At 47.3% G+C, this 23439-nt stretch overlaps 1 protein-coding gene and 1 long non-coding RNA gene across 2 annotated transcripts in view; one reads left to right on the top strand and one right to left on the bottom strand.

Annotated features, from left to right (window-relative positions):
• The window catches only part of LOC141058170 (actin, alpha skeletal muscle 3), a 98408-nt gene that overhangs the window by 24231 nt on the left and 50738 nt on the right, over positions 1 to 23439 (top strand). The gene's annotated exons all lie outside the window — the stretch shown is intronic.
• On the bottom strand, positions 4125 to 7900 carry LOC141058342 (uncharacterized). Its single transcript, XR_012222143.1, has 2 exons — positions 7561 to 7900; positions 4125 to 4341 (listed from the first exon to the last, which is right to left on the bottom strand). It is a non-coding gene; the product is annotated as an uncharacterized lncRNA (long non-coding RNA).

Here is a 23439-nt window from a genome sequence, read left to right as displayed (position 1 = left end):
TTTTTGCATGTGAATTTACCAGCCATAAAATTTCACGTTAAAAAAAAAAGTAGAGAAATTTTGCCAGCAGAAACACCTCAGTAATTGACAGGTTGCTTTTTTATCCCACATGGAACAAAAAAAAAAGAAGCACAATGAGCACTACACGTATGAAAGAGTAATCCTATTGAAATACTTGAAGCCGGTTTTCATGTGGATTTTGGGGTCCTTTCCAAAATCTTCATTAAAAAACCCACAATACTACTAGAAGTTTTTTTCAACAAGGTTTTAAAAACCTTGCCAATGGTGGTGGTGGGGGGGTAGGTCACTTGATGTCATCCTGCGGTTGCTGAGTGACATTCGAATAAGATGCCGGTCATCCCGGTCAGTGGAGAGTTGTTTTTGCCCTCTGCCGGTCTGTAGCTTTGTTGTCCCCAATATCTGCTGCTTGACCTTGTTGTAATGGACTGCTGTCTTAGAAATTTTAAGGATGGAGGCAACATGACGCTCACTGTATCCCTCTACTAGTAAAGCCAGAAGCGAGCCCTTCTTTTCCTCACTCAAGACTTTTCTTTTCAACTCCTTTGGCATGGTTAAAAGTTATTTTTTTATACTTTCCTTCATTAAATAAGATTTGGTTGAGGTGATCACCTAATCAGAAGCACATTAAGTAGAATGAGGTGTACTCTGGTTGGAATTCAACTGACACTGGAATGGAATGGCTGTCAGACATGGAGAGAAGCTGATTTTTTATAAAACTATGCAGTGGCCTCTTAATTTTTGCCAGAGCTGTACGTAACTTCAGACCAGCGGTCATTCTGTACAGCCATTTAAACCTGGCGTGAATCTTGGGATCACTGTATAGTTGCTTGAGCTCAACATTGTCATTGCATGTTAACAGAAAAATAATGTAAAAAGATGGCACTGCCTGAAAACATGTGGCCAGACGCTTGATGTTCTCAAGAGTACCTACCATCTCGCAATGGAAATTGGCAGTAAATATTTGCCTCACTTAAAAAAAAAAAAAAATATATATATATATATATATATATGTGTCATGGCTAAAAGTGTTGGCACCCTTGAAATTGTTCCAGAAAATTATTATAATTACACGCTTTGTTATATACGTTTATTTCCTTTGTGTACTGGAACAATACACACAAAAAAAAAAAACACAGAAAAAAGGCAAATTGGACATAATTTAACACAAAAACCCCCAAAATTGACAAAATTGTTGTCACCTTTCCAAAATTGTGGGTAATCAACTTTGTTTCAAGCATGTGATGCTCGTTCAAACTCATCTGTGGCAAGTAACAGGAGTGGGCAATATGAAAATCACATCTGAAACCAGATAAAAAGGGGAGAAGTTGGTTCAAACTTTCCACTGTGTGTTCAGTATGTTTACTTCTAGTAATGATTTATTAATCATCAAAACTTGGTTATTTGCTGTATCCGTAATGTGGCTGATCTTTTGTATCTTAAAGGGGTATCCAGGACTTTATATATAACAAAAAAAAAAACTGTACCCAAGTACTAAGTCAGGTAATGGTAACTTACCTGCCTGATATGTCCGGCGCCATTCTTCCCATGTTCATTCCCAGAAGCTTCTGCTGACGTCCGCAGATCAGAGGCTTCTTTTCTGCTTCGCTCTTTTGATGAAGCGGGGCTGCCGTCTGATTGACAACCGGATCCCCGCTGTCTAATTAAGGAGCAGGCTGTCAATCAAAGTGACATCTGACATCCCACCCCATCACGTCAGCAGAGGCAGCAGTCTGTAACCGCTTTGTGCCAGGGAAGTACTGCGCCGTGCACAACAGGCAGGTAAGTTGCAATTATCTGCCTGTTCGTGCTTAGGTAAATTTTTTGCTTTTCGATAAAGTCCTGGATTTACCTTTTAATAAACTTTATATGGTGTAAAAAGATGGCACTAACTACAGTAGGTCCATGAGAAAGGAAAAATTATAAAGTGGGGAAAAAAAAGCTTTCTCTGCATAGCTGGATTCATAGCCAGATAACCACAGATCATCACCTGAAATAAACAGCTTGAATATACAAACCGTACAAAGAATGAAGTTGGATGGCTCGTCTCCATATCTAGTAATGAGAGGACGAAGAAAGTTGTGGCTCAGTTTAGCGCTCAAGGCGACATTTATACCCATGTGTTTGTGCTGAATAAGAAAACTAGCTAGAGGACAGTTCTTTGATGCAATTTTAAACTTATAGCTTGCTAATGAGCCTTTGCTTGCAAAAAATGTGTGCACCACGGATATCTGAATGAGGTCTTAAGAGTTTGTTACTGGCCACAAAACAAGACCCACTAAGTCTACCAACGGTGAATGTTTCAGCAGACTCACAGCAAAGATCCGTAGTGCTGAGATTCCAGAGCAGAATTTGCAGAGTTAATGAGATAATGGATATTAAAAACGTGACCAACTTGAGCAAGAGTAGAGAATGTTACGGGGGGGAGGGGGACATTACTTGTTGCATCCCCTGCTACGATCACCGCAGCCAACTGATGGTCTTGTAGGTGACAGTTCCCTGTACAACACATAACCACTGAGGCAAGTGGTTGGCTGCAGCAGGCAAGTGGTTGGCTGCAGCAGTCAAGTGCATGGTAGCTACAAAATCTTGACTAAAGAACTAGAGGATCAGAAGATGCACTGCAGAGACCGGGGGAGGAGGATGGTTTTTTTTTAATGTGGGGCCAGTTATGCTGTCTCAAGGGCTGTGTGGGGATTAGTTAGAGAATCATATCAAGTGGGGGGGTCACCATATTTTGCTGAGGGGGTTGTGTCATCATACCAGCGATGTGGAGGGTTGTTCGTGGGACAGCCCCTTTAAATTTGTTTCAATATGAAAAGGTTCATTGTTATATTTGATAAGGAAAAACTTCAATTGCAGACTATCAAGGTTGGCCTGTATCTTTGTCCAAGGTTTTAATGTTGGCCCTCTGTGTATTTGAGTTTAACATTCCTGCTGTAGAGTAATGTGGATTAACGTTGTTGGAGCACAGAAGTGTTGCTAAAATCTGTAAACGCTTTAGGCATCAAATATGTGTCCTATCAGCAGACACTGATGTTTGTTTCACTTTTAGTGAAAGTAGAACATGGGCTTCCCCTTCTCCCCCAATCAGCACTCCAAATGGGAAGCAGACCATACATGCAGCTCTTTTAAAAGTAACTGTCAGCACAGAATAACTGTTGAAACAAAGTAGTGCTTAGACCCTTGGTGCAGCCAAACACTTCAGTCCACCTTCCGGCCTATTTGTTTTCCCTCCATCTCTGCCCAATCCCAACCCGCCAAAGCCAGGGTAGTCAGTCAAAATACAGGGTGGGCCATGTATATGGATACATTTAAATAAAATGGGAATGGTTGGTGATATCAGCTTTCTGTTTGTGGCTCATTATAGTTTATGGGGGCAGGGGGAATTTTCAAGATGCGTGGTGACCATGGCGGCCGGTTTAAAGTCAGCCATTTTGGATCCAACTTTATAAATGGCCCACCCTGTAGAGTGACAGAGATAAGTGGAAAACAAGTAGGTGCACTGAACGGTTTGGCCATGCCATGATGTAACAAGCACTTGTACTTTGTTTGAACAGTCATTCAGTGCAGACATGCAACCTTTAACGCAGAGTATTGGTGCTTTAACATCCTTTTTCACAACTCGCATTAAGTTCAAAGAGTGAGCCACCTCATATTCTTGTCTGGCACTCCAAACAGTTTAATGGACCCCCCGGTCTTAAAAAAAAAAAAAAAAAAAAAATTACCCATAAACCACTATTGTGCATGATAGGAATTTGTCCATCTCTCCTCCTGAGCTGTGCGCCAATCCTCTTAACACGGAAAGTATCCACAGAAGTTTTTTTGTACAGACCGAGACAGCCATGCATGTTAGTCCACTGCAGGTTGTGCACCCCTGGTGTATAGAATCACTTGACTGATTCCTCTACAACACCTTTAGAAGGGCCATGTAGCCAGCCTTATTCCCCCTTAGCCAACCCAGGTGAATAAAGTGTGCTAGAAAACATAGCAGTAACGGTGCATGTGAGATAATGTAATGTTTTAGTTGCCGCATTTTGCCAAAAGTGAGGCATGTGTGCACCATTGGTTCTCTCAAAATCTTCAGTAATGACAAACACAACGCATTATAGGAGGATTGTAAACAGGATTTATTGTAACAGACAAACAAATGTGCGCTTAGAACGGGAGTGCAACTTCACAACGCTGGAAATGGAATGCAGTAAAGCAGAATGGAGCATGTCCACATCAGTCTCTCTTCTTATACTCCTCCAGGTGGGAGAGGATGTAGCCCGATGGAACCAGGAATATGACCATAAATGTGGTGAGGCCAATAATGGATTCCTGTAGAAAAAATGAAAAACATTATAACACTCCAATCATTCTGATTATGCAAGAAAGTCATTCAGCATTAGCTGTATTGCAGGCAGCTAGTATCTGGAATTTAACAATGTTTGGCAGTATCTACATCATTAATGTGAGATAGCCCTGAGGATATGGATGTCATAAATGCTTCAGTTCTATCAGAAGAACGGGATCTTTTTGCTGATGCTATGGAGAGACGGACGCTTGTTAGGAGAGTTGCATGCAGCTCTTCCTGCAAGGACAATAGCTCTATTGATTAACACAGAAGCTGCTGACAGCACAATATCCAATGCTTACCATTACATGGGACCTGTGAATAGACAAGGATTGCTTCAGCTACCCCTTTAGGAATTTACAAAACTGTTTCCACCAGACCATAAATAAATTGTAGCTTAAGATCTGATCCAAAGACTAAGTGACCTCGACAGCAAAATGGAAAGAGAAATTGAGCATTTTTGCTAGAGGAGCAAAAAACTACAATTGTTTTAGTTTATTTGGCTCCATGCATTAGTACATGATTAAAAGGGTTTTGTGTTTGCATTCTTTTTATTTGTTTTTGTAACAAGCCATCTTTTACTCATCCTCCCCAGCTTCAGTTACGAGTCTCTGACGCTGCTAGTTATTGTCTTCAGCACTGACATCACGTAGACAGCACTGCAGCTGATCAGTGGCTCTGCCAAAGTAGACCATACAAGCAGCTGAACTCACTGTTACATCGACAGCATGCAGCAGCCTAAGTGCTGCAGACACTGGGAGCAGAGGCAGTGACTCAAAGGCTGAGTAAAGGCTTCGTTTTTTGAAATCAGAAAATACTTAACTGTTTTATCATATAATGAAGGGGCCCATTGCATAGTCCAGAGTGTTCTTTCACTGGAAGACTGACATGGACACTCATCTGGATGAATAGCTGGCCTGTAATACTTTGTGTCCAACTGCAGCTTTCCCAAGTAAAATCATCAGAATGCTGCATTGGTCCAATATGTTGACAGCCCCCTCTATGCTCACAAAGTTTATAATCTGCCACTTAAAACTATCTGATCAAACTAAAGGAGCTTGGCTACTAAGCACACATATGGTTAGAGGGTTTTCCTCTACTGGGATAGTGATGCCTTATCATTATAATGGGTAATCAGTATCAGATCAGTGGAAACTGACCGCCTGCTGTTACCAACTCTGGCAGTGGCCTTATGCAAGTTGTGTAAAGCCCCCGTTACACATCGCGATATCGCTAGCAATATCGCTGTAACGTCACCGATTTTTTGACGTAGCAGCGATATTGCTAGTGATATCACTATGTCTGATACTTACCTCTGACCGGCTCCCCCGCTGCTTATCGCTGGTCGCGAGAACGTCCTGGACCATTTCTCGTCGGGCGCTTCCTGTGGCACCGACAAGCGACGCGTGGATGCGGACGGGAGGACATCAGGATCGCCGCGTCTGACAGGTAAGTAGTGACCCCCGACCCCTGCTATGTCGCTGGTGAGATCTGCATGTGTGGCAGCTCACTAGCGACCACTTGGCGATGCAACAGCGATCCATATCGTTGTCGTGATCGCTGGTGCATCGCTAAGTGTAACAGTACCCTAAGGAGCAGAACTCCGCTATTCCATTATAATGTTTAGTAAGCTGCTGACAGACCCTGAAGAATCTAATACTGAGGAATCTTAAGGATAACTTAAAATCTCAGTAAAGGAAACCCCCTATAAGTTGCTGTCGGTTTAATAGGCTACCTTACATAAGGGAAGCACACTGCAAAAGGTATGTTTGTATTCCTAATAGCCTTAACAGCACAAAGAAATAGTGCCTTTTGGCAATTAGCAAAGATGAAGGAATACACTGGGCACAGTTTGTGAGTTCAGGGTGTAATGAGGCTCCAGCCAACTTCAGAGCAGCAACTGCATGCTGTACAGCAAAGATCCTCCAACACTGCACTCTCCTTGCCAAGAAAACTAGTCATCAATGAGGTGACCAGTAATCTTAGCAACAGATAAAAGAACCAATTTCAAGCCAACAATTTAAGGTTTCTCCACCATCGCATAGCAGGAATGCTACGGCCACAGCAGTGTAGAGAATTAACCATGGCAGAAGGTTCCTAAGGACACGAGCAGAACTACAGAAGCCAGGCTGTGGTTTATACACATTCTGATATTGGGGAACTGCACCTGATTACGTGTAACAAAATGTTGTGGACAATCTCTCTAAATGCAAGCACAAAACTCAGATCTACACTGGAGCATCCTAGTTCTCAGAGCACCACACATTTGCACAAGCGCTGTCATATGACAGTGCTGAATTTTTGCTACGGGCAACAAGACCTGCCATACACCGAGGACAGTGGTGGGGCTGAATAGTTGCTCTGGGCAACCATTGCACGGGACCTGCCATACGTCAAGGACAGGGGCGCTAAATAGTTGCTATGGGCAACCATCGCACAGGACCTGCCATACGTCAAGGACAGGGGCGCTAAATAGTTGCTATGGGCAACCATCGCACGGGAACTGCCATACGCCAAGGACAGGGGCGCTAAATAGTTGCTATGGGCAACCATTGCACGGGACCTGCCATACGCCAAGGACAGGGGCGCTAAATAGTTGCTCTGGGCAACCATTGCACGGGACCTGCCATACGTCAAGGACGGGCGCTAAATAGTTGCTATGGGCAACCATTGCACGGGACCTGCCATACGCCAAGGACAGGGGCGCTAAATAGTTGCTACGGGCAAGCGTTGTACAGGACCTGCCATACACTGAGGAAGGAGGCGCTAAACAGCTGCTATGGGCAACCATTGCACAGGACCTGCCATACGCCAAGGACAAGGGCGCTAAATTGTTGCTCTGGGCAACCATTGCACGGGACCTGCCATACGCCAAGGACAGGGGCGCTAAATAGTTGCTATGGGCAACCGTTGTACAGGACCTGCCATACACAGAGGAAGGAGGCGCTAAATAGTTGCTATGGGCAACCATCGCACAGGACTGGCCATACATCGTGGTTAGCTGTGCAAAATAATCACTATGGCAACTGTCACAGGAGCTGCCATACACCGAGGATGGTGAAACTGAATAGTTGCTAAGGGCAACCATCCCAACAAGACCCAGAAACAGTAAGAAGATGAAGGCTTCACTTCCAGCCACACACTGGTATGCCGGGCCCAGCTCCCAACAGACTGACCCACACATACACTGCCTGACGTCTCACCACAGGTTTCATCCCAGCGTTCGCTACATGAGAAGAGGACATTCCCCTCCGGGACACGAGCTGCGCCAGCCGGGGCACCCGGAACAGACGAGACACTGCAGAGGACATGATGGCTTTCTTTTCTTCCCCCAAAAGGAGCTCCTGCGATGCGTTCACCCTGCGGCAAGGTCGGCAAAATGGAGCCGGCGTCACACTTCCGGCGTTATATAACCGCGCGATCACGTGACCGGAAAGAGGCAGCGGCTGAGCGCTAGGGGGAATGCCCGCCATATTAGCGGAGCCCAGGCACAGGCAGGCAGCGAGTAGTAGTGCTCTTTGCTGGTCGTTACTACTATGTTCGTGTCGGCCCTGGAGAAGCAGCTGCTCTTCGTGGTTGTCCTGCGCTACAAATACATTGCTGGAAAGACAGTCATCATTGCAGATTTGCCATTTTTAATATCTGAAAACCTCCTAAACTTGAGTCCACAATGTCGAATTAAAAAAAAAAACACGGTGAAAACATAAAATACTTAAAAAAGGCGTAACTAGAAAGCTGAATGTAGCATGAATATGAAAAAAAAAACATGTAAAACAATAGGTTCAAATGCAGTAATGAATCGTGACCTTTTTTTGTCTTCTGGTATAGTTTGACAATTTTTGCGCCAAGTTCTTCAATGTGGTGCACACAGTTCATGAATTTTGTCTATTTTTGGCTTAAAGGGTGTGTTCGGGGTTTGGTATGAAAGTCTGCAGTCACGCAATGTGACTGCAGACTTGTGAATCCTCACAGAGCGCATTTTACTATATTCCTGTGTCGGCGGCAAGATTGGGGAGTCGTGTGATTGCAAGTATGCGATGCGGATACTCTCAGCCACATTTCAACAAGATGGTTGTGGCACAGCTCAATTTACTTGCATTGAGTGCAGCTGCGCATGTCTAGTCGGAATGTGGCCAGGAGTATGCAGAACGCTTGATTGCGGTCACATGACCACCCGGTCTCTGCACCAGATAATCCTGACAGTGCGCACACTGCATGATGTGAGGATTCCTAAGTCAGCAGTCATATAGCGACTGCTGACCTCCATACCAAACTGGACAACCCGTTTAATCCTTTCTTCCACTTATTTAGTACAGAAAGTTCCATGTTCCTCAAAATTTGCTACGTAAATTTTGGTGTACAAAAAGAAAAAATTGCGCCGGTGGACAGGATTGGAGAATACTTGCGCAAAAAAAAAGTGTAACTTTTTGAAAAAGTCACATTTGTTTAAATCAGTGTAACTTTACAAAAAGTGCTGAAAAACTTGCAAAAAAAAAATGCAATAATGAATCGAGCCCGAAGGAGCAGTATTTTTTATTTCATTCATGAGCCACGTGCGCCATTTTAAAGAATGTGACTTAAAAAGACATCCACGAACACAAGATAAAAAAAAAAGAAAAGTAAAAAATGAAAACACAAACTCGTACATACTGGAAAAAAAAAATCCCATTGCCTTCTGTGTTACAAATGTATACTCCCCCTGGGGAATTACTTCTAGGGAAGATCAGACACCATACAGCTGCCCATTGAAACCTCTGTAGGGATTTAGAGCTGCTCCATACAGGCTTCTTGGATGCAGCTTAACTTGGACCGCTGCTGGTCGCCTTTGTACCATGCTGTAGGGTAGACGCAGCTTTTTACTACAGCTCCTTTTTTGGCAAAGCCTCAGTAGTGTTTTAACAGCTGCTGACCAAGCGCAGTGTTTACAGCTCCCAGAATATATTTCTAGCTATGAGCGTTAACTTCAGCTAAAAGACTGTAGCAGATATGACTGTATTCTGCATGGAAGGTGACATAACCCACAGTCCTATAGGTTTATTATTTCAGTATGTATAGGGTATGTGGAGCTTACATAATGTCGTTCAAAATCTGTGTCCATCGATTCATAAAATATAGGCGCAGTAGTGGCCTAATGAGCAACATGCCGATGGACAAGCAATTGAGCAAAGCTCAGTGCGATAGGTGGGTACAAAGTACTGGCTGTGCTGCCTTATTACACGCTGCAATGTGGACGCTTATTCCAAACTTTGCTACTTTTACATCTTGTCTGGGCATCAATTCTTCTGGGGTATTCCTAGTGACAAACACAGGCCATACGAATAGTCTATGCAGAGTGCAGATAAATAATGCCATGCACATAGTAACAGTGCATTAGAATGCCAACAAGAATAGTACCACACAGAGCATATAGGAAAAGGGATCTCGGATGCTGACAATTTGAGTCATTAAACCTGTAGTCAACATTAAGAAGGTTTTCTCATAATCATAAATGGGTAAAATGGCTGTGACGGACTCAGCTTCTGCTGAGCCGATTTTTTGAGTGGACCCTTTGGGTCGTGGCACCCACCCACCGAAGGCGAGCTGACCTTGTGAGGAACCACCCTCACAGGGAGTGTCAGGGGCAAGACCAAGGGGGTGAGCTACCACGACTGTTGGGACCAGACGGCCGGCTCAGGGGGACACTAGTGAGTGTCTAACAACAGGAACGAGCAGGATGCAAAACATAAAGCGAGGTCACTGGGTTTCTTCAATAAACGTGGTTTCAAGCTTTAATCAGGTGCAAGGCATAAACAGTGAAACACAGCAAAGTGCGTGCAGGGGCACGCCAAATGTTCAAGGCATAACACGTGCTAGAAAACATACCAGGGTCCAAGGCAGGGTACGTGCTAGGAGACACACCAGGGTTTCAAGGCAGGATGCCTGCTAGGAGACACGCCTGAGTTCAAGAGAGGAGGCCTGCTAGGAGACACCCAAGAGTTCAAGAGAGGATGCGTGCTTGGACACACGCCAGAGTACAAGACAGAGTGCGTGCTAGGAGACAGGCCAGGGTCCAAGGCAGGGCGCGTGCTAGAAGACACGCCAGGGTCCAAGGCAGGGCGCGTGCTAGAAGACACGCCAGGGTCCAAGGCAGGGCGCGTTCTAGAAGACACGCCAGGGTCCAAGGCAGTGCGCGTGCTAGAAGACACGCCAGGGTCCAAGGCAGGGTACAATGGCATCGGACTCCGGACTACTGGCAACGACCAACAGGATCCAGGCATCAGGCTGCGGAAATTAGCTCCGGACATCAGGCCGCAGTCATCTGGTTCCGGACCTCTGGCAGCGGTCGGCTGGTTTCGGGAATCCGGCAGGCAAGCCAGGGTTCAAGGCAGGGTGCGTGCTAGGAGCCATGCCAGGATTTGAGGCAGGGTGCGTGCTAGGAGCCACACCAGGGTCCAAGGCAGGGTGCGTGCTAGGAGCCACACCAGGGTTCGAGGCAGGGTGCGTGCTAGGAGCCACGCAAGGGTTCGAGGCAGGGTGCGTGCTAGGAGCCACGCCAGGGTTCGAGGCAAGGTGCGTGCTAGGAGCCACACCAGGGTTCGAGGCAAGGTGCGTGCTAGGAGCCACACCAGGGTTCCAGGCAAGGTGCGTGCTAGGAGCCACACCAGGGTTCGAGGCAGGGTGCGTGCTAGGAGCCACGCCAGGGTTCGAGGCAGGGTGCGTGCTAGGAGCCACGCCAGGGTTCAAGGCAGGAGACACGCCTCACTGGCCAGTGCACACGGCTGAGACACAAGCAAGCGGCACGACTAAGGCACAGGAAGCGGGCAAGGGGCAATCTGTCACATATGCCTGTCCTGTGTGACACGACCCGAAGGCCGGTAACTAAAACAACAAGACTGACACGTGACACTGTCCTGTGTGACGCGACCAACAGGTCGGTACTGAGGAACAAGACAAGGGGAAGGGAAACCCAGACAGGGCAAGGAAAAGACAAAGCAAGGAGCGGAACCTAGGCAGAAGCACAGAGCGGGGTCAGAGAGAGAACAGGAAAGGAGAGTGTGCCAGGAGGCACCACAAAGCAAGGCAGAATACAGAGCTAGCAGCGGAGCGTAGGCCGAAGCCCAGAGCCGGGTTAAGGAAGAACCTTGAGACTAGCCTGGAAATGTGCTGGAGAAGCACCATAGGTCAGAGAGCAGAAATGGTGCATGTGCCAGGAGGCACAACAGAGCACCAGGCAGAGAACAGGGCTAGCTGCGGAGCGTAGGCCGAAGCCCAGAGCCGGGTCAAGGAAGAACCTTGAGACTAGCCTGGAAATGTGCTTGAGAAGCACCATAGGTCAGAGCAGGAATGGTGCGTGTGCCAAGAGGCACAACAGAGCACCAAGCAGAGAACAGGGCTAGCAGCGGAGCGTAGGCCGAAGCCCAGAGCCGGGTTAAGGAAGAACCTTGAGACTAGCCTGGAAATGTGCTGGAGAAGCACCATTGGTCAGAGAGCAGAAATGGTGCGTGTGCCAGGAGGCACAACAGAGCACCAGGCAGAGAACAGGGCTAGCAGCGGAGCGTAGGCCGAAGCCCAGAGCCGGGTTAAGGAAGAACCTTGAGACTAGCCTGGAAATGTGCTGGAGAAGCACCATAGGTCAGAGAGCAGAAATGTTGTGTGTGCGAGGAGGCACAACAGAGCACCAGGCAGAGAACAGGGCTAGCAGCGGAGCGTAGGCCGAAGCCCAGAGCCGGGTTAAGGAAGAACCTTGAGACTAGCCTGGAAATGTGCTGGAGAAGCACCATAGGTCAGAGAGCAGAAAAGGTGTGTGTGCCAGGAGGCACAACAGAGCACCAAGCAGAGAACAGGGCTAGCAGCGGAGCGTAGGCCGAAGCCCAGAGCCGGGTTAAGGAAGAACCTTGAGACTAGCCTGGAAATGTGCTGGAGAAGCACCATAGGTCAGAGAGCAGAAATGGTGCGTGTGCCAGGAGGCACAACAGAGCACCAGGCAGAGAACAGGGCTAGCAGCGGAGCGTAGGCCGAAGCCCAGAGCCAGGTTAAGGAAGAACCTTGAGACTAGCCTGGAAATGTGCTGGAGAAGCACCATAGGTCAGAGAGCAGAAAAGGTGCGTGTGCCAGGAGGCACAACAGAGCACCAGGCAGAGAACAGGGCTAGCAGCGGAGCGTAGGCCGAAGCCCAGAGCCGGGTTAAGGAAGAACCTTGAGACTAGCCTGGAAATGTGCTGGAGAAGCACCATAGGTCAGAGAGCAGAAATGGTGCGTGTGCCAGGAGGCACAACAGAGCACCAGGCAGAGAACAGGGCTAGCAGCGGAGCGTAGGCCGAAGCCCAGAGCCAGGTTAAGGAAGAACCTTGAGACTAGCCTGGAAATGTGCTGGAGAAGCACCATAGGTCAGAGAGCAGAAAAGGTGCGTGTGCCAGGAGGCACAACAGAGCACCAGGTAGAGAACATGGCTAACAGCGGAGCGTAGGCCGAAGCCCAGAGCCGGGTCAAGGAAGAACCTTGAGACTAGCCTGGAAATGTGCTTGAGAAGCACCATAGGTCAGAGCAGGAATGGTGCATGTGCCAGGAGGCACAACAGAGCACCAAGCAGAGCAAAAGGCAAGACATGGCAAAGCAGGCAAAGGCAGAGAACACAGGAAGGACTACAAGTCAAAGCATAGCAAAAGCAAGACATGGTACAAAGGACAACACAAGACATAGCACAGGACAAGAGGCAGAATACAAGTACAGAGCGTGTGCAGAGACGCACGACAGGGCAGAGTGCAGGGGCACAGAATACGGGGAGCGACCGAGCAGACAAAGCAGCCATGCAGGAGGGGACTTCCGGTTCAGATCCTCCAGGATCATAGAGAGCATTGCTAGATCAGACTGGGCAGGACCATAGAGAAGGTCACATGATCAGGGGCACTAGAAACACTGAGAGGTTAGCTGGGTCAGACAGTACTGGAACATAGGAAAGTTCACATGATCAGGGGCCCCAGAAACACAGAGAGGACTGCTGCATCAGACAGTGCTGGAAAGGTCACATGATCAGGGTCTTCAGAAACACAGAGGATTGCCGCAGGCAGAGCAGAGACAGCTGGTCACACAGCCACGGCATGCAGCTACGAGGTGAGGTGCGCATGCACACTGCTCCAGGCATCTTGCAGCACAACAGTCACGAGGTGCATGTGCACACTGCTCCAGGGATCTTGCAGCATAAGACATGAGAGACCTCCAGGGCGCCCGCAGGGACCCGGCACTGGGGGCAAAGCGGCATGGCAGGCGTGACAATGGCAAAATGCTTGTGTGATGAGACAGCATTTATTCTTAATTAGGCCAGACATATTTTTGTTCGGTGGTTCAAAAGACATAGGCCATTGTTCATATGATCCTGAACATTGACTCTTGATATTTGTTGAAACTTATTGTGCTGCTATCCTTGGAAGACATGGACACAGGATAATTGAACAATCAATGTTTGCTAATATGTTGATTACCCATTGTATTAGTCCATGAAGCTTGTTGACCTGCAAATAGTGAATGACAAATTGAGCAGATTGATTGAATGCTTGAGCAATGAAAGATGACATCATCCCACCTCTCCCTTGACCTCTAGATGATGGCCTGAAGGACAGTTATGAACTATAAAAGAAGGATCTTCCTCTGTTTCCAGAGATACTCTACATGAGAGTAGCCAATGCACCATGGCTTCAACCTGAGTAATACAGATTTGAGACACTTTACAGAATGCCAGCTGGAGGAAGACATATCTGCTCCATTGAGCATCACTGAACCCATGGAGACATTCGGAGAAGCCAGGTTGGGACAATTGGGTCACCTGGCCACGTACCTCAATGGACTGTCAGCTTCCTTAGCTTGTCGTTACCTCCTCTCTGTGGTGCTCGACACTGGTGGGGGTAGCCAGCCTTGGAAGCTCTGAAGTCGCAACTGCTCTAATTCCAGAGAGCCAGTGGAAGGGTGACTGTAATTTGCACCATCTTGTGTATTTGCCGAACCTATTCTATATGTTATTGTCATTTGGTGGTTCAATAAATTATTGCCACACAGTTTTACCCTCAGCTTGTGTTGTCTGTCATGCCCGCCATGTCTATTATGCCTGTCATGGCCACCATGTCTGTTATGCCGCATGACCCCTGGAGCAGTGTGCACATGCACGAACTATCATGCCCGCCATGTCTGGTATGCCGCATGACTCCTGGAGCAGTGTGCACGTGCACTGAATTCTCATGTCCGTTATGTCTCATGCGGCAAGATCCCTGGAAGCAGTGTGCACACGCACCTCGTTACTGTTATGCTGCAAGATGCCTGGAGCATTGTGCATGCACGCCTCATCTCATGGCTGCCTGCCATTGCCAGTGCGCATGTGTGTTTTACCTCATGGCTATACGCCGCTGCTGTGTGACCAGCCGTCTCTGCTCTGCCTGTAGCAATCCTCTCTGTGTTCCTGGAGCCCCTGATCATGTGACCTTTCCTATGTTCCAGCACTGTCTGATCCAGCTATTCTCTCTGTGATCCTGGAGCCCCTGATTATGTGACCTTTCCTATGTTCTAGCACTGTCTGATGCAGCAGTCCTCTCTGTATTCCTGGAGCCCCTGATCATGTGACCTTTCCTATGTTCCAGCACTGTCTGACCCAGCTAACATCTCAGTGTTTCTGGAGCCCCTGATCATGTGACCTTCTCTATGGTCCAGCCCAGTCTGATCTAGCAATCCTCTCTATGATCCTGGAGGATCTGAACCGGAAGTCCTTCCCTGGTCCTGACCCGGAAGCGCAGATTCTAATGCCCTATATCAGACCGCCCCTTCCTATGGTCGGGGCCTGAGTATCGTATTGCTTCCCTGCATGGCTGATTTGTCTGCTTGGTCGCTCTCTGTATTCTGTGCCCCTGCACTCTGCCCTGTAGTGCGTCTCTGCACACGCACTGTGCTTGTACTCTGCCTCTTGTCCCATGCCTTGTCTTGTGTTTGTCCTTTGTGCCGTGTTTTGTCCTTGTTATGCTTTGCCTTGTAGTCCTTCCTGTGTTCTCTGCCTTGCCTGCTTTGCCATGTCTTGCCTTTGCTATGCTTTGCCTTGTGGTCCTTCCTATGTTCTCTGTCTTTGCTTGCTCTTCCTTGCTCTGACCTATGGTGCTCTGTGGTGCCTCCTGGCACACGCACCATTCCTCCTCTCTTACCTATGGTGCTCTGTGGTGCCTTCTGGCACACGCACCATTCCTCCTCTCTTATCTATGGTGCTCTGTGGTGCCTCCTGGCACACGCACCATTCCTTGTCTCTTACCTATGGTGCTCTGTTGTGCCTCCTGGCACATGCACCACTCCTGCTCTCTGACCTTTTGTGCTCTCTTGCACATTTCAGGGCTAGTCTCAAGGTTCCCCCTTGACCCAGTTCTGGGCTTCGGCCTACGCTCTGCTGCTAGCTCTGTTCTCGCTCTGACCTGACCTGACCTGTGTTTCTGCCTACGTTCTGCTCCTTGCCCTGTACCTTGTCTTACCTTGTTTCTCGCCTTGCTTTGCCTTATTTCTTCGTGTGCCCTTTGCATGCGCCTGGCCTTCCTAGCCTCCTGTCTGTGCCTCAGCCGTGCCGGACCTAGCCGTGCCCGCCTGCTTGTGCCTCAGGCGTGCTCGTCAGCCAGTGACAGCTGCGTCGCCTGTTATGCCCCAGCCGGGTTCGCCGGAGTCTTGCCCGTCTGTCTGTGCCTCAGCCCGACCAGCTAGCCAGTGCCCCAGCCGTGCTCTCTGTGCTTCCTCGCACCCACGCTGTCTCTGTACTGTGCTTTGCGTGCTTCTCTAATAGCACGCGCAGGCCCTTGCCTGCTCCATTGGCATACCTCCCCGTGCTTTTGTAAAAGTACGCACAGGTCTTGCCATGTACCCTGTCGTGCCCTCTTGCACGCACAGGCCCTAGCCTTTACCCTGTCGTGCCCTCTTGCACGCACAGGCCCTAGCTTGTACCCTGTCATGCCCTCTTGCACGCACAGGCCCTAGCCTATACCCTGTCGTGCCCTCTTGCACGCACAGGCCCTAGCCTGTACCTTGGTGTGCCTCCTAGCATGCGCAGGACCTTGCCTTAGCCTGAACTCTGGCGTGTCTCTTAGCATGCACCCTGACTTGACCCTGACCCTGGTGTGTCCCTCGGCACGCGCAGGACCTTGCCTTGAACCTGACCCTGGCATGTCCCTCAGCACACGCAGGACCTTGCCTTGAACCTGACCCAGGCGTGCCCCTCTGCACGTGCAGGACTCTGCCTTGAACCCTGTCCCTGGCGTGTCCATCGGCATGCGCAGGACCTTGCCTTGGACCCTGGCGTGTCCCTACACATGCACCTTGTCTTGTATCTTGGACCTTGAACCCTGGCGTGTCCCCTACACATGCACCATGTCTTGTTCTTTGCACATTGAACCTGGCGTGTCCCCTACTCACGCACCTTGCCTTGCACCCTGCCTGGAATCTTGCCTTGGACCTCGGCGTGTTCCCTAACACGCACCATGTCTGGAGATCTGTCGTGCCTCCTTGCCTGTACCCTGGCTTGCCTGCTGGATTCTCGGAACCTGCCATCACTGCCAGAGATCGTAAGCATGAAGACTGCGGCCTGATGTCCGGAGCTGGTGTCTGCAGACTGATGCCCTGATCCTTGCCAGCTGTCCGGAGTCCGATGCCATCGTGTCCTTGCTGGTAACCGGGCTTACCTTCTGGCACGTACCATGCCATGGACCTTGGCGTGCCACGCACGCACCTTGCTGTGTTTGCCTGTTATCACGTTTTGCACTTAATGTTATCCTGAATTTGCCTTCATGAAGATACCTTGAATTCACATATTGTCTTGTCTTGTTTCCTGCACGTCCTTTGTCGTCTTTGTCATACCTAGTGTCTACTTGAGCCGGCCGTCTGGTTCCAGCAGTCGTGGTGGCTCACCCCCTTGGTCTTGCCCCTGACACTCCCTGTATAGGGGGTGGTTCCTCACAAGGTCAGCTTGCCCTAGGTGGGTGGGTGCCATGACCCAGAGTGTCCACTCTAAAGAAATCGACTCAGCGTAAGCTGACTCCGTCACATCGTCTGAGTAGTATTCTTCCCTCGGAAAAGGAGTGTAGGGATTCAGAGGGATGAGCCCTGGTCCATGTGGTCTTTCTAAAGACAGCCGGGCCAGAGGATGAGAACACCCAATGACCCTCGTGTCCCCACACTTTGTGGCAGCTGGGGGGAATACTACTCAGCCCAGCAGATCCAGGGGAGCTGCAGGAGACTGTGTTTGTAGACACAATCTAAGGCTCCACAACCATGAACCGTGAACAATATTGTATCTTACAGTTATTAGGTTCTTTAGAAGGACATAGATCTGGGGATTTATTCTGACAGAATATAGGCTGAACTGGATGGACAAATGTCTTTTTTCGGCCTTGCTAACTATGTTACTAACCATGGAGGCAGATAGACAGTCACAGCAGATCATACTGTAGGTAAAAAATACATAGCAGGTTTCGGACACCACTATATCCAAACCCACCAGCTCTGCCTTGAGAAAAGGACCAGAGTGGATATACAGCCTCAACAGGAAACGGCAACTACAGAAGTTATGCCAGCTTCAACGGATCGAATACAGGGCCACCGACACTCGGTTGGATTTGATACAGGACTTGGTCATTTGGGACACCTGGAACGTCGTGTAGGATGATGAGTTTGACCAAGAGGAATTTAATTGCATGCCAAATCAAGGATCCAGTGGCAGTCTGGAATCAATTACCCAGTCCCAAGCAGCCCAAATCCAGGAGTTGTTAGTCGCATTTGGACCAGGAGCATCAAGCAGGAGAAAGAGCTGAAGGAGTTGTTCTTTTGGTACGGGCAGAACCGTACCACCGAGCTGAAGAATTGTGGGGGAGGCTGTGCCCCAGCGTTCGCCTTCATCATCTTCCCTGTGTTGTCTGAGTAGTATTCTGCCCATGGAAAAGGAGTGTGGATGTTTAGTGGGATTAGCCCTGGTCCATCCGGTCTTTATAAAGACAGCCGGACCAGTGGACAAGAGCACCCACTGACCCTCGTTTCTCCACAGCTTGTAAAACACAAGCAAGTTTGGAATTTACAGCTTATTAAAAATCCTTTCTGGATGCGGGATTTTTAATTTGTGTACTGCTCAATGCCTAGGTTGCCGGCACCTCTATAGTCTATTAGTGGTGCTCAGTTTTCTAGGCATTGAATACATACCCGTCATTCTTTTGCTATAGAGCTTGCAAGTGCTGCTCTGAATCTGGCTGAATCATTAAATCTAGCTAGCTTCATTGGCCCTGCAATCATCTGATGCTGCAGAGGCAAAGCAGACAGCATTAGCTATTGCACAGTTGGAGTCAGTGACTCTGCCTTGCTTCTGGAGGGTCTGAAGTGTCGGACCTTAGGAGTGCAGCACCCCTGGCAAGCAGAAAGCTACGAGACAGGAGCAGTGCACTCTTGAAGAAAGAAGATGAGAATAACCCTTTAATTCACTTTTGTAAAAAGAAAAAAAACTTGCACATAATTCTTCATGTTTTCGATTTTACTCAAAATTTGTTAAAATTCTCCCTTATAATCACCCCAAGACTACTACAGGCATTTCTAAAAAAAAGAGGTGAAAAGGAACCCAAGGATAACAGCAATTAAAACTAAAACTGATAACAAGGCATGAAGGATACAACAAAGAAAGACACTTGTGTTCAGGGCTGATCTGGAGATGTAAGTCAGGGTGACCAATATACAGAACAGCGGGAAAGGGTCTTGGCAGCAGATCAGCAAGGACCAGGACAGCAGATTATGAGGACAGTAGACAAAAAGGGTGTCAGATCACATAGATGAGGCAGTGCCGGGTGTATGCACACATGGGACAGCAACTTCAGGAAACTGGTATTTTCAAACAGGTTCGCAGTTAATCACAGGAATACAGTCTGGTATCTTCTAGCAGGGCAAAGGTTAATCACCAGTATAACGGAAGTTTATGCAGTCTGGTATCTTCCAATAGGGAAATGTTTAATACCTGGGATGTATGCAAATTGGGATTTGCAGTAAGGAAATAGTTAATCACAGGATAACAGTGTAGTGTAAGGGCCCTGTTACACTCTTCCATGTCCCAGCGATCCCATCAACGATCCGACGATATCGCTGGTGAGATCGCTGTGGCATCACAAAATCAGCAATCTCGCTGTGTGTGACGGGGCCTTAAGCAAAATAGAGACTGAAGAGATGCATTACCTTGAATGCAGAGACAAGGTGTGAACAGCAGCAAGAACAGTTAAGGCCTCTTTCACACAGTTTTTTGCCATCAGTCACAATCTGTCACTTTTTGAAAAAAAAAAACGGATCCAGCGCTGGATCCGTTTTTTTCTCATAGACTTGTATTAGTGATGGATTGTGATGGATGGCCGCACGTTTCATCCGTCGTATGACGGATGCGTTGGAAAATCTTTTTCCATCGTCCGGAGATAACGGACATAGGGACATTTTTGTGCACGTCGAAAAGTCGGACAGCGGCGGATCTAGTGCCGTCCATTGTTGGCTATAATGGAAGCCTATCCGTCGCTGGATTCCTTTTTTTAAAAAAAATGAGCATGCCCCAAGCAGCATTTTCCATTCTGGCATATACAAAAAAATCTCTCTCTCTCACCTACTTTGGACGGATCCGTCAAAAAAATGGAACCAGCGCATCAGTTTTTCACAATCTGCCCAGGATCCGTCTTTTTCTAACTTTGACAGATTGCGACTGATTGTAAAAAACTGATGTGTGAAAGAGGCCTTAGTCAATAACTTACTTGCTGAGAGACAGATGTAGACAATTCCTAGAAAGTTGGACCGAGCTTGAAAATTAGGCCGGAGTTACACACGACGTATAAAAAAAAAAAAATCGGTCCGATTCTCATGCATAGCAGTCCTCCGTATTTCTCGCTAGTGTGACTCCGGCCTTACACTGGATGTAGCTTGGAAGTCAGGAATGGCAAACTCCTTACAAACTTAAAGCAACTGTGGACAGTGCGAACCTAGCCTAACTGCGTAAAGTCTGTTTTAAGTTACTGTAACTGTGCCATCCCTGTGTAAGAAGTGATATTTTGGGGTAAAAAAAAATTAGTTATTTTCGGGTGCATTATCCATGTCCAGGATACAATGTCCAAAAAAGTACCGCAAATCTTCCTGACTCTACAGTTTTCCCAACAATAAAATTAATTATTACCGGTATTTATATATTTCAATGTAAATTTAAAATGACCAATTTATATAAAGGGAATCCCCACAACCTCCTGGGAATCACATTGCACAGGTTATCTATCCACTGTTACCACCATAAAATATGAGTTTTGCCTGGTGCAGGAATACTACTAGTTTGTGCGATGAGTCACAGTTCAACAAAAATGCATTAGGAAATGTGTCATGTATATACTGTAATATCACTTTATTTTATTAAATTTTTAGAACTATGTAGAAGTGAAACAATGTGGTATTTTATTCTTTAATGTTTGTGATTTTTTTTCTTACTAAAAACTTGCTTTTGGATGGCCATCTTGTAGACACACTCCTGTATTACCTGCATAGACAGTGCACTAGAGGAATGTACTCTATTGCAGCTGAGTAGAAGTGACCAATATCATGAGAGTCTCCAGGCAGTAATGGAGCACAAGCCTCTCCTCTACAGATGCTGTGCTGAATCCGATTCTCGGGTGAAATCGGCGTGAGAAAATAATCGCAAAATTGAGCTGCACCATAGAGAAACATTGGAGCGAGTGCAGTCCAATTTATTTTTACCGGATTGCACTCGTCCCTATGGATCACAAGTGGGAATGAGACCATAGACAGTTATTAAAAATTCACTACCATTGTTGAAATATTCCCATTTCCTGTTCTCAACTTTTTCCTATTTGTGATGACGTTCTATTCCAAACCCACAGGATGCCTACTAAGGTCTCAAAAGTAACAACATCATCGACATAGGGGTTTTTTTTTTTAATTATTTTTCCCCTTATTTATCTGTGAGACATTAAGACACATGTGTGCTCTTTGCCACAGTTTTCCAATTTTAATAAATGTGAGCAAAAAAAACCAACAAACACTACATCTGCAATCAGGGCTGGCGTTAGGGGCAGGCAGACCAGGCAGCTGCCTAGGGCCCCCGCTCCCCCAGGGGCCCATAGCGGCACATCACCCAGCCGCTATATGGCCCGTGAGGGAGGGGGGCCACCTGCCGCCTGCGCCAACTCCCCCTGCCCCCGCATTGAACTATACCGGAGTCTGCCGGTACAGTTCAAAGCAATGATGGAGGAGAGAGCGTCAGCATTGTTCATGACTTCTATAAGGGTAGGTTCACATTAGCGTTTCTGTGTGCAGCGTATCATCTGCATGCGCAAACGCATGCAAACGCATGTTTACGCAGCGCTTTTTATCTGCGTCATCTTACGCATGACGGCATAAAAACGCTGCATGTGCATGCATTTGTATGCATTTTTGCTTGCGTTTTTGTTGTTTCTGCGCATGCGTTCGATATTTCCAGTGCTTTTCCAGTAGATTTTCCTTGACACCAAACACCCAACGGGCGTGTCTCATGGGATTTCTATATATAGACACACTGCACACCTGAAATTCTCGCCTTTTGCTGCTGTATCCAGCTGCAAGATGAATCTTGGCGTGGAGAGCTTCCTTATTAACCTTGATTTGCAATTAAAATTGGCTGTTGCCTTTGCTGTGGCTTGTGAAGAAGAAAGAAGAGAAAGAGACAACCTCATTGTCGCTATTGGCAACATCCCATCGCTGAAGTCCGAGAGAGACGTGGAATCTACCACTCTTTTACACTGAGCTGAGTGAAAACCCGCAAAAGTTTTTCAAGTGTACAAAAATGTTGGAACAGAGCTACGATGACTTGCTGCAACGTGTCCAAGGATCCATCACCAGGCAGGACACACAGCTACGTCGAGCAATTCCTGCTGAGGAATGTCTGTTGGTGACCCTAAGGTACGTAATGTTGAAAAATAAACACCTGTCATTATAATATTATTGTTCGAAAAGCTATGTAATGTGTTTTTTTTTTTTCACATTTTCTGTTACGCAGATTCCTGGCTACCGGAGAGACCTTATCTCTACATTTTCATTTCTGGGATTGTTGGAGACACCTGTCAAGCTTTATGTGACGTTCTGCATGAAGAATTCCTCCCCCAACCCACAATTGAACTCTGGCTGGAAAATGCTGCAAAATTCCAGCACATTTGTAATTTTCCAACTGTTTGGGGGCTGTGGACGGCAAACGCATTTGGATTATAAAACCAGCTGGAAGCGGATCTGAGTATTTCAATTACAAAAAAAATACTTTTCCATTGTTCTCATGGCGATTGCAGATGTTGACTGTCGATTTGTCGTTGTGGACGTTGGCCCTTTTGGACGAGGAAATAACTGCCAGACTTTCAAAAACTCAGTCATGGGCCAACGTTTGTATGGTAATGATTTCAATTTTCCACAGCCACAACCTCTTCTGAACACTGAAGGACCGCCAATGCCGTTTGTTGTGGTTGGGGATGAGGCATTTCAAATGTGTGCCAACCTCATAAAACCGTACTCAAGTCGGGACTTGAATCACATAAAAAGGATTTACAATTACCGACTGACAATGGCACAAAGAACTGTGGAGTGTGCCTTTGGATTGCTGGTATCTAAATGGTGCATTTTGGGTACAACTATCAATCTTAAAATGGAGACAATTGATGAGGTTGTGAAAGCGTGTGTTGTTATGCACAATTACATCCTGGCAAAAGAGCAACCCAACTTAGAACTTGAGGAACCTGTTAATACCACATTGCAGGATTACCAAGATCACCCTCTGAGGACTACAGTGCAAAACGCCCAAATGAGGGATAAATTTGCTGCCTACTTTGTTTTGGATACTGGATGTGTGGCATGGCAAGACGAAATGGTTTAAGCCGCTAAGTAAACTGTACCTGTATTGTTATGTACCTGTACTGTTTGCTGACTTTAATACTATCACCTTGACTGTAACTTTAATAATAAACACATTGACTGTAACACCCGTTAACACTTCATTCAACAATACACACGTTTAAATAAAGAGATAAAGAAAACACAGGGAGACAGGTATGGTGAAACAAAAG

The sequence above is a fragment of the Dendrobates tinctorius genome, unplaced genomic scaffold (assembly GCF_039654945.1).
Source record: "Dendrobates tinctorius isolate UK_male_01 unplaced genomic scaffold, ASM3965494v1 ptg000211l, whole genome shotgun sequence".
NCBI classification, from domain to species: domain Eukaryota; kingdom Metazoa; phylum Chordata; class Amphibia; order Anura; family Dendrobatidae; genus Dendrobates; species Dendrobates tinctorius.
Note: the sequence above shows the minus strand (reverse complement) of the source record. Positions and strands in the feature narration are given on the sequence as shown.